Source organism: Heptranchias perlo, chromosome 38, assembly GCF_035084215.1.
Source record: "Heptranchias perlo isolate sHepPer1 chromosome 38, sHepPer1.hap1, whole genome shotgun sequence".
NCBI classification, from domain to species: domain Eukaryota; kingdom Metazoa; phylum Chordata; class Chondrichthyes; order Hexanchiformes; family Hexanchidae; genus Heptranchias; species Heptranchias perlo.
The window spans coordinates 5,453,910-5,468,218 of record NC_090362.1 but is presented as its reverse complement, the minus strand read 5'-3'; the positions used below and the strand labels follow the sequence as shown (position 1 = coordinate 5,468,218).

The 14,309-nt window shown below is 45.5% G+C and overlaps 1 protein-coding gene across 1 annotated transcript in view; it reads left to right on the top strand.

Annotated features, from left to right (window-relative positions):
* cib2 (calcium and integrin binding family member 2) overlaps positions 1–14,309 on the top strand; it is a 125,729-nt gene that overhangs the window by 18,218 nt on the left and 93,202 nt on the right. The window lies entirely within an intron of this gene.

Genomic DNA, 14,309 nt, shown 5'->3' with positions numbered 1-14,309 from the left:
ATAATACCCCCGTCTCCCCCGTTATACTCCCCCCGTTTCCCCCCGTTATACTCCCCCCGTTTCCCCCGTTATACTCCCCCCGTTTCCCCCCGTTATACTCCCCCCATTTCCCCCCACTATACCCCCCGTTTCCCCCGTTATACTACCCCCGTCTCCCCCGTTATACTCCCCCCATTTCCCCCCGCTATACCCCCCGTTTCCCCCCGTTATACTCCCCCCATTTCCCCCTGTTATACTCCCCCCGTTTCCCCCCGTTATACGACCCCCGTCTCCCCCGTTATACTCCCCCCGTCTCCCCCCGCTATACCCCTCGTTTCCCCCCATTATACTCCCCCGTTTCCCCCTGTTATACTCCCCACCCAATATACTCCCCCTGTTATACTCCCCCATTATACTCCCCCATTATACTCCCCCCCCGTTATACTCCCCACTCATTATACTCCCCCCGTTTCCCCCCGTTATACTCCCCCCGTTTCCCCCGTTATACTCCCCTCCCATTATACTCCCCCCGTTATACTCCCCACCCATTATACTCCGCCCCATTATACTCCCCCCCCCCCATTATACTCCCCCCATTTCCCCCCGTTATACTCCCCCCCATTATACTCCCCACTCGTTATACTCCCCCCTGTTATACTACCCCACTTTTCCCCAATATACCCACCGCCCGTTATACTCCCCACTCATTATACTCCCCCCGTTTCCCCCGTTATACTCCCCTCCCATTATACTCCCCTCCCATTATACTCCCCTCCCGTTATACTCCCCCCCATTATACTCCCCTCCCATTATACTCCCCTCCCATTATACTCCCCCCCATTATACTCCCCTCCCATTATACTCCCCTCCCATTATACTCCCCTCCCATTATACTCCCCTCCCATTATACTCCCCTCCCGTTATACTCCCCCCCGTTATACTCCCCTCCCATTATACTCCCCTCCCATTATACTCCCCTCCCATTATACTCCCCTCCCATTATACTCCCCCCCCCCCATTATACTCCCCTCCCATTATACTCCCACCCCATTATACTCCCCTCCCATTATACTCCCCCCCCCCATTATACTCCCCTCCCATTATACTCCCCTCCCATTATACTCCCCTCCCATTATACTCCCCTCCCATTATACTCCCCCCCCCATTATACTCCCCTCCCATTATACTCCCCCCCCCCCCATTATACTCCCTCCCATTATACTCCCCCTGTTATACTCCCCGCCCATTATACTCCCCTCCCATTATACTCCCCTCCCATTATACTCCCCTCCCATTATACTCCCCCCCCCATTATACTCCCCTCCCATTATACTCCCCCCCCCCCATTATACTCCCTCCCGTTATATTCCCCCTGTTATACTGCCCCATAATACTCCCCCAATTATACCCCCCCACCATTATTCTCCCCCGTTATACTCCCTCCGTATACTCCCTCCGTTATTCACCCCCCCTATTATACTCCCCCCGTTATACTCCCCTCCCGTTATACTCCCTGCTCGTTTTACTCCCTCCATTGTACACCCTCCCATTATACTCCCCCTGTTATACTCCCCCCTTTATTCACCCCCCGTTTTGCTCCCCCCTTATACACCCTCCATGATACTCCCCCATCATTCTCCCCCATTATACTCCGCCCGTAATAATCCCCTGTTACACCCTCCCCCATTATTCATCCCCCGATATACTCCCAGCCCATTATACTCCCCCCGTTATACATCTCCCGTTTACACCCCCCCATTATACTCCCCCTGTTATACACCTCCCGTTTACACCCCCCCATTATACTCCCCCCGTTATACTCCCTGCCTGTTATACTCCCCCCCCCCCCCCCGTTAAATATCCCCGCGTTGCACTCTCCCCATTGTACTCCCCGCCCGTTATACTCCTTGCCTGTTATACGCCACCCTGTTATACTCCCCGCCCATTATATTCCCCTCCCGTTACATCCCCCGCCCATTATACGCCCCTCCCACTATATGCCCCACTGTTATACTCCCCACCCATTATACTCTCCGCCCGTTTTACCCTGCACCCCCTCATTCCTGGCCTACATTTTTAGAATTGAATTTGTCCAATCTTTCCTTGCATTAAAAAAGAAAGACTTGCATTTATATAGCACCTTTCACGACCTCAGGATGTCCCAAAGCGTTTTATAGTTAATTCAGTACTTTTGAAGTGTAGTCAATGTTATTTGAGGGATAAATATTGGCCAGGACACCGGGGAAATCTCCCCGCCCTTCTTTGAAATAGTGCCTTGGGATCTTTTATATCCACCAGAGAGAGCAAACAGCGCCTCTGACAGTGCAGCACTCCTTCAGTAGTGCACTGGAGTGTCAGCCTAGCCTATGGGCTCAAGTGGGAGTGGGACTTGAACCCTCTAACCTTCTGCCTCAGCAGCGAGAGTGCTACCCACTGAGCCACAGCTGACTGCGTCTATATTAAAATCCCGGCAGTGCAGGATTTGACGGTCTGTCAGCTCCAACTGGTTTAAAGCTCAGATTTCAGCCTTAGGTGTAATTTGAACTTGTCTGCCCTCACTGGGTGAGATTGGCCACTTCTTTGCCAGGCTGACAATCATGAACGGGAATCCTGGCTCTTCTCCCCCAACCACCCAGCCCAGGGTACTGAGGCCAATTATAGTGCTATAATAGCTGCCTGCTAAGATCAGCTAACTCAGTATATATGGGTAATTGAACCTTGGGGAACTTGCCACAACACTGAAGTAAGGCACCAGTCTCAGTTTCACATCGCTCTGCTCTAATGAAGCCAACGGCCAGCACTGTCCAAACAGCGAACTGCACGCCCTGTGTCAGACCCTCCATTGGCTCCGGACGTTGATCAGGGAGGTTACGGATGCTTTGATGCTGACCCTTTAGAGAAGGTGGCATTGGTGCTGGAGAACATACAACACGGTGACTCCACGGTCTAGCGCGATGGGTGGAGAACTGCGCTCGCGGGGAGCTTATCTCGGGGACACTGCGGGCTCGCAGGCAACAGAGAATCACTGGCTGACACCGCGATTTCTCGAGTGGTGCCCTTTGTGCGTGCCACTCACAGCTGGCAGCGCCATTCCATCATTAATATACTGTTAATAAACGATGGAAATGGAAATTAGTGATGGCACTTTACTGTTGGGGATACAGGTTGTCACACAGCACTAGCACGTCTAAGAACAAATTGATTGATTCAGTGACCTTAAGAAAGTTAGACTTGCATTTATATAGCGCCTTTCACGACCTCAGGATGACCCAAAACGTTTTACAGCCAATGAAGTAATTTTGAAGTCTAGTCACTGTTGTAATGTAGGAAATGCGGCAGCCAATTTGTGCACAGCAAGATCCCACAAACAGCAACGAGATAACAAAATCAATGCTAATTGAATCAATGAGACGATCTGCTATTTAAATCAGTGAACAATTCAGACTATGACTTATATTTTCCTCGTGATATAAATTGTCACAAAGGTGCAATGTGTAAATTTGCCAGTTTATGTAAATCCGTTTAAAACTGCATTATTATGATTCTTCATATAGTGTGGATGTGCAAAAGGTGACAGCAGATAAAGAAACCTTGCTAACAAGATGTTGTTGTCGAGAACCTGCTTCTCGTTCATTTTTGCACAGAAACATTTGCTGCTTTCCTGGACTTAGAAAGAATTTGCAAAGTTCAGCTTTCTAGGAGGCACATTTCCGTATGTGTCTGTATAAAGTTAAGGAAACATTGGAAATCTATGACAGTTCAGTTCAACAATTTCTCTCTGTACCCTCAGAGTGAACTATAACCCCAAGTGTCAATGGACCATGCTGTCTGAAGGTGGGTCCTCTCTGAGGGATGTAGGGAGTCATATTGTGTTCACTTCCCACCTGAAATTACACTTGCACGTGACCCAGTGGTCACATTAGGAAGTGTATTCTTATAATATTCAAGGATGCAGTCCTGTGCCTGTCTGCCGTTAGTTAATTCGCACACAGTCAGACGCTTGCAGATTTATTCATGGTTAAAAACATATAAAATTCTAACAGGACTAGACAGACTAGATGCAGGGAGGATGGTCCCGATGGCTGGGGAGTCCAGAACCAGGGGTCACAGTCTCAGGATATGGGGTATGCCATTTAGAACCGAGATGAGGAGAAATTTCTTCACTCAGAGGGTGGTGAACCTGTGGAATTCTCTACCACAGAAGGCAATGGAGGCCAAGTCATTAGATGTATTCAAGAAGGAGATAGATATATTTCTTAATGCTAAAGGGATCAAGGGATATGGGGAAAAAGCGGGAACAGGGTACCGAGTTAGACGATCAGCCATGATCATTTTGAATGGCGGAGCAGGCCCGAAGGGCCGAATGGCTTACTCTTGCTCCTATTTTCTATGATTCTATGAAATCAACCTCAACATACTCACGGACAATCACCGAGATAATATCGGCCGCAGATGGTGCACATGTTACAGCAAATTCAACCCTCCTTCTTCATCTCCCAACTCACAGTACAGTGGTTTTGCTTTTAAGCTTAGCCAAAAGGGCCCCACATCACCGCCTCCATGACCCTTCTCCCACTCTCAATCATTCCGACGTTTTACAGTCTCAACAACAACTTGCGTTTATATAGCGCCTTTAATGTAGTAAAACGTCCCAAGGCGCTTCACAGGAACGTCATCAATCAAAAGTTAACAAAACTTGACACCGAGCCACATCAAGAGATATTAGGACAGGTGACCAAAAGCTTGGTCAAAGAGATAAGTTTTAAGGAGCGTCTTAAAGGAGGAGAGAGAGGCGGAGAGGTTTAGGGAGCAAATTCCAGAGCTTATGACCTAGTCAGCTGAAGGCACTGCTGCCAATAGTAGAGCGATGGAAATCGAGGATGCGCAAGAGGCCAGAATTGGAGGAGCGCCGAGATCTCGGAGGGTTGTAGGGCTGGAAGAGGTTATAGAGATAGGGAAGGGCGAGGCCATGGAGGGATTTGAAAACAAGGATGTGAACTTTAAAATCGGGGCATTGCCAGTCAAGGAGCCAATGTAGATCAGCGAGCACAGGGGTGATGGGTGAACGGGACTTGGTGCGAGTTAGGATACGGGCAGCAGAGTTTTGGATGCGCTCAAGTTAATGGAAGGTGGAAGATAGGAGGCCAGCCAGGAGAGCATTGGAGGTAACAAAGGCTAGTCTGCTTTGTTCTCTGTGTGGAGCTACACTCTCAGCATAGTGAGACATGTATGTGGCATTCTTCTATTGAAAGCCCACGTACTGTAAATCAACCTGTGGGCCACATAAATCCTCACTGCCTTGTTCTGTAATATATTGCACAAAGCCACTGTCTCTCAGAATCGTGCACTTTAGTAAGTAATGTCACGTAACGTGATTGCTCATCATTGCTCCCACTGCACGCTTGCCATAGTTCATTCATGTCTGACAAGTCTTTGACTGCGCTGTGATCAGAAGAAGTGCACCAAATCTGCTCCGTGTACCGAGTATGACTTTCTGCCTGGGGGAGTGCTTAATCTGTGAAAGGCTGAATTTCTTAAGTACCTGGATGGTCGAATGAATGGAGCTTCAGTCTGAGAGTACTTGTTTCTCGCAAGTGTATGGGTAGAAATTTGTCTTGGACGATTTTGCATGGGTAACCTGTTATACACTCCGCTTGGTATTCAGTTCCATTGACTTCTCTCTTTCTTTCCCTCTCTCTTTCTCTCTATCTCTCTTTCTTTCTTTCTCCCTTTCTTTCTCTTTCTTTTTTTCCTCTCTTTTTCTTTCTCCCTTTCTCTCTTTCTTTCGCTCTTTCTTTCTCTCTAACTCTTTCTTTCTCTCTCTCTTTCTCTCCATCTTTCTCTCTTTCTCTCTTTCTATCTCTTTCTCTCCATCTTTCTCTCTTTCTATCTCTTTCTCTCTCTCTTTCTCTCCTTCTCTCCATCTTTCTCTCTTTCTATCTCTTTCTCTCTCTCTTTCTCTCTTTCTCTTTCTTTCCTCAGCCTCACCAGACTCTATTCCTCAGTGAGCTTCAGGTAGCTCAGGCTGGGATAACTGATGGGCCCACCGTTGCACTCCTCCTTTTCAATGGCCCCTGTCCGTAGTATCGGAGACGCAGCCTAAGGTCTCACCGGTTCAGGGCTCTGTATGCTCACACTTGCATTACTTGAGGCTATCAGATTGAGATGTGCACTTGCCATAGAGGGAGTGCAGCGAAGGTTCACCAGACTGATTCCTGGGATGGCAGGACTGTCGTATGAGGAGAGATTGGGTCGACTCGTGTAGAGTGCTTGCAAATTACTGAAACATGGCTAAGGGAGGGGCAGGACTGGCAGCTCAATGTTCCAGGGTACAGATGCTATAGGAAAGATAGAGCAGGAGGTAAGAGAGGAGGGGGAGTTGCGTTCTTGATTAGGGAGAACATCACGGCAGTAGTGAGAGGGGATATATCCGAGGGTTCGCCCACTGAGTCCATATGGGTAGAACTGAAAAATAAGAAGGGAGAGATCACTTTGATAGGATTGTACTACAGACCCCCAAATAGTCAACGGGAAATTGAGGAGCAAATATGTAAGGAGATTACAGACAGCTGCAAGAAAAATAGGGTGGTAATAGTAGGGGACTTTAACTTTCCCAACATTGACTGGGACAGCCATAGCATTAGGGGCTTGGATGGAGAGAAATTTGTTGAGTGTATTCAGGAGGAATTTCTCATTCAGTATGTGGATGGCCCGACTAGAGAGGGGGCAAAACTTGACCTCCTCTTGGGAAATAAGGAAGGGCAGGTGACAGAAGTGTTAGTGAGGGATCACTTTGGGACCAGTGATCATAATTCCATTAGTTTTAAGATAGCTATGGAGAAGGATAGGTCTGGCCCAAAAGTTAAAATTTTAAATTGGGGAAAGGCCAATTTTGATGGTATTAGACAGGAACTTTCAGAAGTTGATTGGGAGAGTCTGTTGGCAGGCAAAGGGACGTCTGGTAAGTGGGAGGCTTTCAAAAGTGTGTTAACCAGGGTTCAGTGTAAGCACATTCCTTATAAAGTGAAGGGCAAGGCTGGTAGAAGTAGGGAACCTTGGATGACTCGGGAGATTGAGGCACTAGTCAAAAATAAGAAGGAGGCATATGACATGCATAGGCAGCTGGGATCAAGTGGATCCCTTGAAGAGTATAGAGATTGCCGGAGTAGAGTTAAGAGAGAAATCAGGAGGGCAAAAAGGGGATATGAGATTGCTTTGGCAGATCAGGCAAAGGTGAATCCAAAGAGCTTCTACAAATACATAAAGGGCAAAAGGGTAACAAGGGAGAGAGTAGGGCCTCTTAAGGATCAACAAGGTCATCTATGTGCGGAACCACAAGAGATGGGTGAGATCCTGAATGAATATTTCACATCGGTATTTACGGTTGAGAAAGGCATGGATGTTAGGGAACTTGGGGAAATAAATAGTGATGTCTTGAGGAGTGTACATATTACAGAGACGGAGGTGCTGGAAGTCTTAACGCGCATCAAGGTAGATAAATCTCCGGGACCTGATGAAATGTATCCCAGGACGTTATGGAGGAAATTGCGGGTCCCCTAGCAGAGATATTTGAATCATCCACCGCTACAGGTGAGGTGCCTGAAGATTGGAGGGTAGCAAATGTTGTGCCTTTGTTTAAGAAGGGCGGCAGGGAAAAGCCTGGGAACTACAGACCAGTGAGCCTGACATCTGTAGTGGGTAAGTTGTTAGAGGGTATTCTGAGGGACAGAATCTACAGGCATTTGGAGAGGCAGGGACTAATTAGGAACAGTCAGCATGGTTTTGTGAGAGGAAAATCATGTCTCACGAATTTGATTGAGTTTTTTGAAGGGGTAACCAAGAAGATAGATGAGGGCTGTGCAGTAGACGTGGTCTACATGGACTTCAGCAAAGCATTTGACAAGGTACCGCATGGTAGGTTGTTACATAAGGTTAAATCTCATGGGATCCAAGGTGAGGTAGCCAATTGGATACAAAATTGGCTTGACGACAGAAGACAGAGGGTGGTTGTCGAGGGTTGTTTTTCAAACTGGATGCCTGTGTCCAGCGGTGTGCCTCAGGGATCGGTGCTGGGTCCGCTGTTATTTGTTATTTATATTAATGATTTGGATGAGAATTTAGGAGGCATGGTTAGTAAGTTTGCAGATGACACCAAGATTGGTGGCATTGTGGACAGTGAAGAAGGTTATCTAGGATTGCAACGAGATCTTGATAAATTGGGCCAGTGGGCCGATGAATGGCAGATGGAGTTTAATTTAGATAAATGTGAGGTGATGCATTTTGGTAGATCGAATCGGGCCAGGACCTACTCCGTTAATGGTAGGGCGTTGGGGAGAGTTATAGAACAAAGAGATCTAGGAGTACAGATTCATAGCTCCTTGAAAGTGGAGTCACAGGTGGATAGGGTGGTGAAGAAGGCATTCAGCATGCTTGGTTTCATTGGTCAGAACATTGAATGCAGGAGTTGGGATGTCTTGTTGAAGTGGTACAGGGCATTGGTGAGGCCACACTTGGAGTACTGTGTACAGTTCTGGTCACCCTATTATAGAAAGGATATTATTAAACTAGAAAGAGTGCAGAAAAGATTTACTAGGATGCTACCGGGACTTGATGGTTTGACTTACAGGGAGAGGTTAGACAGACTGGGACTTTATTCCCTGGAGAGTAGGAGGTTAAGGGGTGATCTTATAGAAGTCTATAAAATAATGAGGGGCATAGATAAGGTCGATAGTCAAAATCTTTTCCCAAAGGTAGGGGAGTCTATAACGAGGGGGCACAGATTTAAGGTGAGAGGGGAGAGATACAAAAGGATCCAGAGGGGCAATTTTTTCACTCAAAGGGTGGTGAGTGTCTGGAACGAGCTGCCAGAGGCAGTAGTAGAGGCGGGTACAATTTTGTCTTTTAAAAAGCATTTGGACAGTTACATGGGGAAGATGGGTATCGAGGGATATGGGCCAAGTGCAGGCAATTGGGACTAGCTTAGTGGTATAAACTGGGCGACATGGACATGTTGGGCCGAAGGGCCTGTTTCCATGTTGTAACTTCTATGATTCTATGATTCTATGTATTCACTCGAGTTTAGAAGAATAAGAGGGGATCGCATTGAAATATATAAAATTCTGACAGGGCTAGACAGACTGGATGCAGGGAGGATGTTTCCCCTGACTGGGTGATCCAGAACGAGGGGTCACAGTCTCAGGATACGGGGTAGGACATTTAGTACTGAGATGAGGAGAAATTTCTTCACTCAGAGGGTGGTGAACCTGTGGAATTCTCTACCACAGAAGGCTGTGGAGGCCAAGTCACTGAATATATTTAAGAAGGAGCTCGATAGATTTCTAGACACAGAAGGCATCAAGGGGTATGGGGAGAGAGCAGGAATATGGTATTGAGATAGAGGATCAGCCATGATCATATTGAATGTGGAGCAGGCTCGAAGGGCCGAATGGCCTACTCCTGCTCCTATTTTCTATGTTTCTATGTGTGATTACAGGGCACAGTAAAGGCTGCACCATTTTACTGTTCTTGCCTCACATCCTTCTCTGTATTCTTGCTCTCTGACCCTTGCCCTCTGACCCAGTGCTGGTACGCTCAGGACTCTGCATCGACCCGTCTGAGCCCTATGTTCTCAAAAAGGTCAATGGTGTTTCTAATTGTGAGAAGATGTCATCATGAAGAAGAGATCACGGTCAGAAAACGAGGATCTAAATGTTCCGAGCAGCCATTATCCGTGTGTCCCTGACTCCCTCGCTGCACGCCTGGATTTATGGCCTGTCGGTAAGGGCCAGGAATAAACAGCTGGAGAGCTGATTAAAGTTTGACCATCGACCTCCGTCCCGGCATGCACTGACTGACTGTCGCTACCCACCCAACAGGTTCACCATCAGATTGACTGGCAGTTGTTAGTCCTGAATCAAGATTCTTAAAATCGTGGGCCTATATCTCCGACACTGGCCGGTGAAACAGAAATCATTTAAACAGACTAGAATGGGCAAACCAATTTAAATGCATACTCTACTTAATCATAATAATTCAGAAGAAAATGATTTTCAAAGTAACAATCATAATGGTTAAAAAGTTGAATACTTAAAAAAAAGAAATTAACTAAATATTAATGGCAATAAAAATGTTTTGCCTGATAACATATACTTGGTGTTCAGAATATAGATGGCGGTCCTAATGGTTTTTCAGACCTCAATGTAATCCCTGGCAATGATTATGCTGGAAAAATAACAGCCGTTATTAATGAACAAATCGGCCAGCAACTTGTAGTGAGAAAGAGACACACTGCGAGCTACGAATCTTCAGAACTTGCTGGTCGATTTACGCCGCTCCTCCGTTTGCTTCGCACAAACAGCATCTCGCCCATATCCTCCCCGTTATTTTTAAGAACTTGTTGGATTTGCACATTAATTGCCCTTTAAACTCACCACAGAAAGTTAAGTCTGGTAATTAATGGCGTAAGTACCCTCTTAACGACATGATAATTGTTAATGACTGCCAATCAACCTCTTTGGCCCAGAAAGTCAACTGTGGAGTCTCATTCCTTCAGGTGGTGAATTGTTGTTAGATATTTTAAAAACGTCAAACTTTAAATTTTGAATTTTATTTTCTTACTTTTCCTTTCTGTCTCTTTTTTCTCTCTTTTAACCCAATCTTTCTTTCCCTCTGTTTCTGTACCTGATTTGACTCTAATTCACTCTATTTCCTTCTCCGTCGTTCCTCTGTTTCCTTCTCAATCCTTAAATCTCATGGGTTAAGGAGATAGATTGTTAGTCCCTTCGTTCACTAAGATCCCAGATGCCCTGTTTCCCTCGTCGTGCTGTTATCAGCTCGCACTTCCAGCAAGTTACAGGGTGCAGGATAAACTCTAACTAACGGTGTACCCTGTGAGAGGCCCTGCTCCAGTAAGATATGACCCAATTTCTCTGTCTTTTCTGTCCCTACTCCAGATACCTTGACTTCTGTATTTTAGATTACTCTCATGAGTGAATCTTAGTTCCTTATAGTCTCAAGAATATCTGCACTGGCCCTGAGAGCTAAGTTTTTATTGGCAAGACCAGGATAACGGCCAGTAAACCTTTTTGTAAGTTGCTTTATCTATTGGATCTATCCTGTGACTCCTCATATCTTCAGACAGCAATGGAGTGAAACAGTATCAGTGCCATTTCAGCCTTTAATAATTAACATGTGAATTTATTGAACAATAGATTATCAAGTGGACATGTAACACTTGTATAATATTTATTTTGGCAGTAGATATTACACTAACCAGTTCCTTGAACAAGAAACAGTGGGGTAGAAGTCAATGGAAATAAAAATCAGGAGAGAAGTAAAACGGGTTGCCGATTTGTTATCACAAAGTCAAAATCTACCCTGATGAATGGTTTCAGTCTAAAAGCTGTTATTTTGTGGTTAACCTTTGCATTCACAGTATTCTTTCCGGCATTACAAAGATGACTACACTTCTAAAAACTACTTCATTGTCTGTAAAGTGCTTTGGGATGTCCTGAGGTCGTGAAAGACACTATATAATGCAAGTCTTTCTTTCTCTGTTATTCTGGCAGTCCCATTAACTGTGGGCACTAACTAGCCTAAGTGATCTTTGTGAAGGTTCTACCCAATTCAACGCCTCAGTTTGTTGGACAGCTCTGGTTCTTTGAATAACCCTGAAAACAGTTACCAGACCTTCCTAGATTTAAATAACTGTCAGCTACATTCATAGTGTCAATTTTAGGGTTTTCACACTAGATATTCTTTCTGGTTCAATGTCACTGGCCACTCCCATAAGTGGATCACATGTCCCCTATGATCTGGAGTGCACCCTTTCCTGCCCAATATCTGATAAATGATAATGTGATGCAGGGATTGTCACAGAGGACCCTTACTCTGCACACTGGCCACTGGAATGGATCCCTTGACACCATGTGAATTGCCCCTCTCACAACCAGATTGCTACACGAGCTTTGAATCAATAAGTGGGATAAATGAATGAACAGTACAGAGTTTAACACAATGAGCTACGTATTACTCTTGACTCCTTCATGTTATAAAATACAAAATACAAAGATACAACTTTCTTTCTCTCTATACATGGACCTTAAAATAGAAGACCGCTTACTGTAATCTCGCATTGGCCTACCTCCTTGGTTAGGCCAGCCCATACTTTCAAATCACAGAGAACCTTTTGGTTGTTGGCTGGAAGATTCACACACCATTTATTCTCTGGCTATAGAACAACATCTTAAGCAGTAAGGTATCCCAAAGTATTCCTGGGGAACAATCAGGGCCATCTTTAACAGTTGCATAATATGTTTCAAATGACTAATAATAGTCCCCTAAGTTGATGAGCATGTCCATCCTTTCAAGTGGAACTTTATTAGATACTTTATGGAAGTCTTGGTAGGACCATATAATGGGGCTTTCCACTTAAGATATTACTTCCTTGAAAAGGTCTAGGAGGTTGGTCAGGCAGGATCGTCCCCTTCTGAATCCATGTTGGTCGTTGTTTACTACAACAACAGCAACTTGCATTTATATAGCGCCTTTAACATGGCAAAACGCTTCACAGGAGCGTAATCAAACAGAACTTGACACCAAGCCACATAAGGAGCTACTAGGACAGGTTGGTCAAAGAGATAGCTTTTAAGGAGCGTCTTAAAGGAAGAAAGAGAGGTAGAGATGTGGAGAAGTTTAGGGAGGGAATTCCAGCACTAGGTTCTTATCATGCAGGTAATCCTCAAGTTTGCTCCATAACTGATTCCTTTATTTTACCCAGCGTTGAAGTAAGACCAATGGACCTGTAGTCACCTGGTCTGCATTGTCACCATTTCTGATTGCAGTCTGCATGTACCCTGCTCAGTGGGAGCGGTGAGGGTTTCTGATTTAGCGGATGAAGCTTCATGGAACCGAGAGATGTCAGCACAATCTTGGAAATTTGCTGATGCCCTGGGTAGGGGAACATCAAGCAAAGACGCTTCAGGACATCACGGGCGTGTGGCCTTGTATAAAATTTATTGAATAGGCCCATAAGTGAAAAGGCAATCAAGAGTGAAGAAAAAAACACGTAAAATGTTTATGAGTGTTGTTGTTTTTTGGCCAGCTTCAGCTAGCGGTATTGGAGAACAGGGCCTTTTATCATCACCGAGCACTGGTGTCTGGGGGAGCAACAGATCTGAAAATCTAAAGTCTGTTTATTACAACATGTCAGTGCGTGCGGCATTACCGATAAGGGAACAATGGCAGCTAAAGTTAATGAGACAGGAGTGAAGGTGAAAGCGTCATCACTGTTATCGTCAGTCAGCAAAGAAATTATGACTGCCTCGTTAAACAAAATAATTCTGCTCCTTCATATGGAGTGCGTTCTTTATGTCAGAATCAGTGCAAAGTGCAAAGAGGCCCCACAGGATTTGGGATTTAAGTTTGATCAATGAAGGAGCAATCTTGGATCCCGCTAAGCTGAGCCCGTGAAAACCGGCCTCGTGTTTGTTTTATTTCAATTCTGCGAGTTTTATAAAACTCTTGTGTACCACCGGTGTGAGTCAGGGAAAAGTCATGTGATCTCACTGAGACCGAGTGGGCGATCAGTCATTTGGGAAGCAATTGTCCTCTCAGCTCTTTCGAAATAGACTTGCTGAGCTAAAACTACTACCTGGCAGCTAATCCCTTATCAAAGGAGCAGTGATACTCATGGAGAACATTAGGAGCAGGAGGAGGCCATTCAGCCCCTCGGGCTTGCTGCAACATTCAATTAGATCATGGCTGATCTCCACCTCGACTCCATTAACCAGCTTTAGCTCCCTATCCCTTGATACCCTTACCTAACAAAAATCTATCGACCTCAGTCCAATTGACCCCCAGCATCCACAACCTTTTGGGGGAGAGAGTTCCAGATTTCCACCACCCTTTGTGTGAAGAAGTGCTTCACTCCTGAACGGCCTGGCTCTAATTTTAAGATTGTGCCCCCTTTGTTCTGGATTCCCCCACCAGAGGAAATAGTTTCTCTGTATCTACTCTATCAAATCCTTTTAACATTTTAAACACCTTGATGAGATCACCCCTCAATCTTCTACAGGCAAGGAAATACAAACCAAGTTTGATAAATATTCAATTGTGCCCGATTGTTGTGATATTCAATTATTCTATTTTTTTCAGATGATTTGAGTCTGAATTCCAAAATAATTCATAGGAGTATAGGGAGTCCAGAACAAGGGGGCATAACTTTAAAATCAGAGCTAGGCCGTTCAGGGGTGAAATCAGGAATCACTTCTTCACACAAAGGGTAGTGGAAATCTGGAACTCTCTCCCCCAAAAAGCAGTTGAGACTGGGG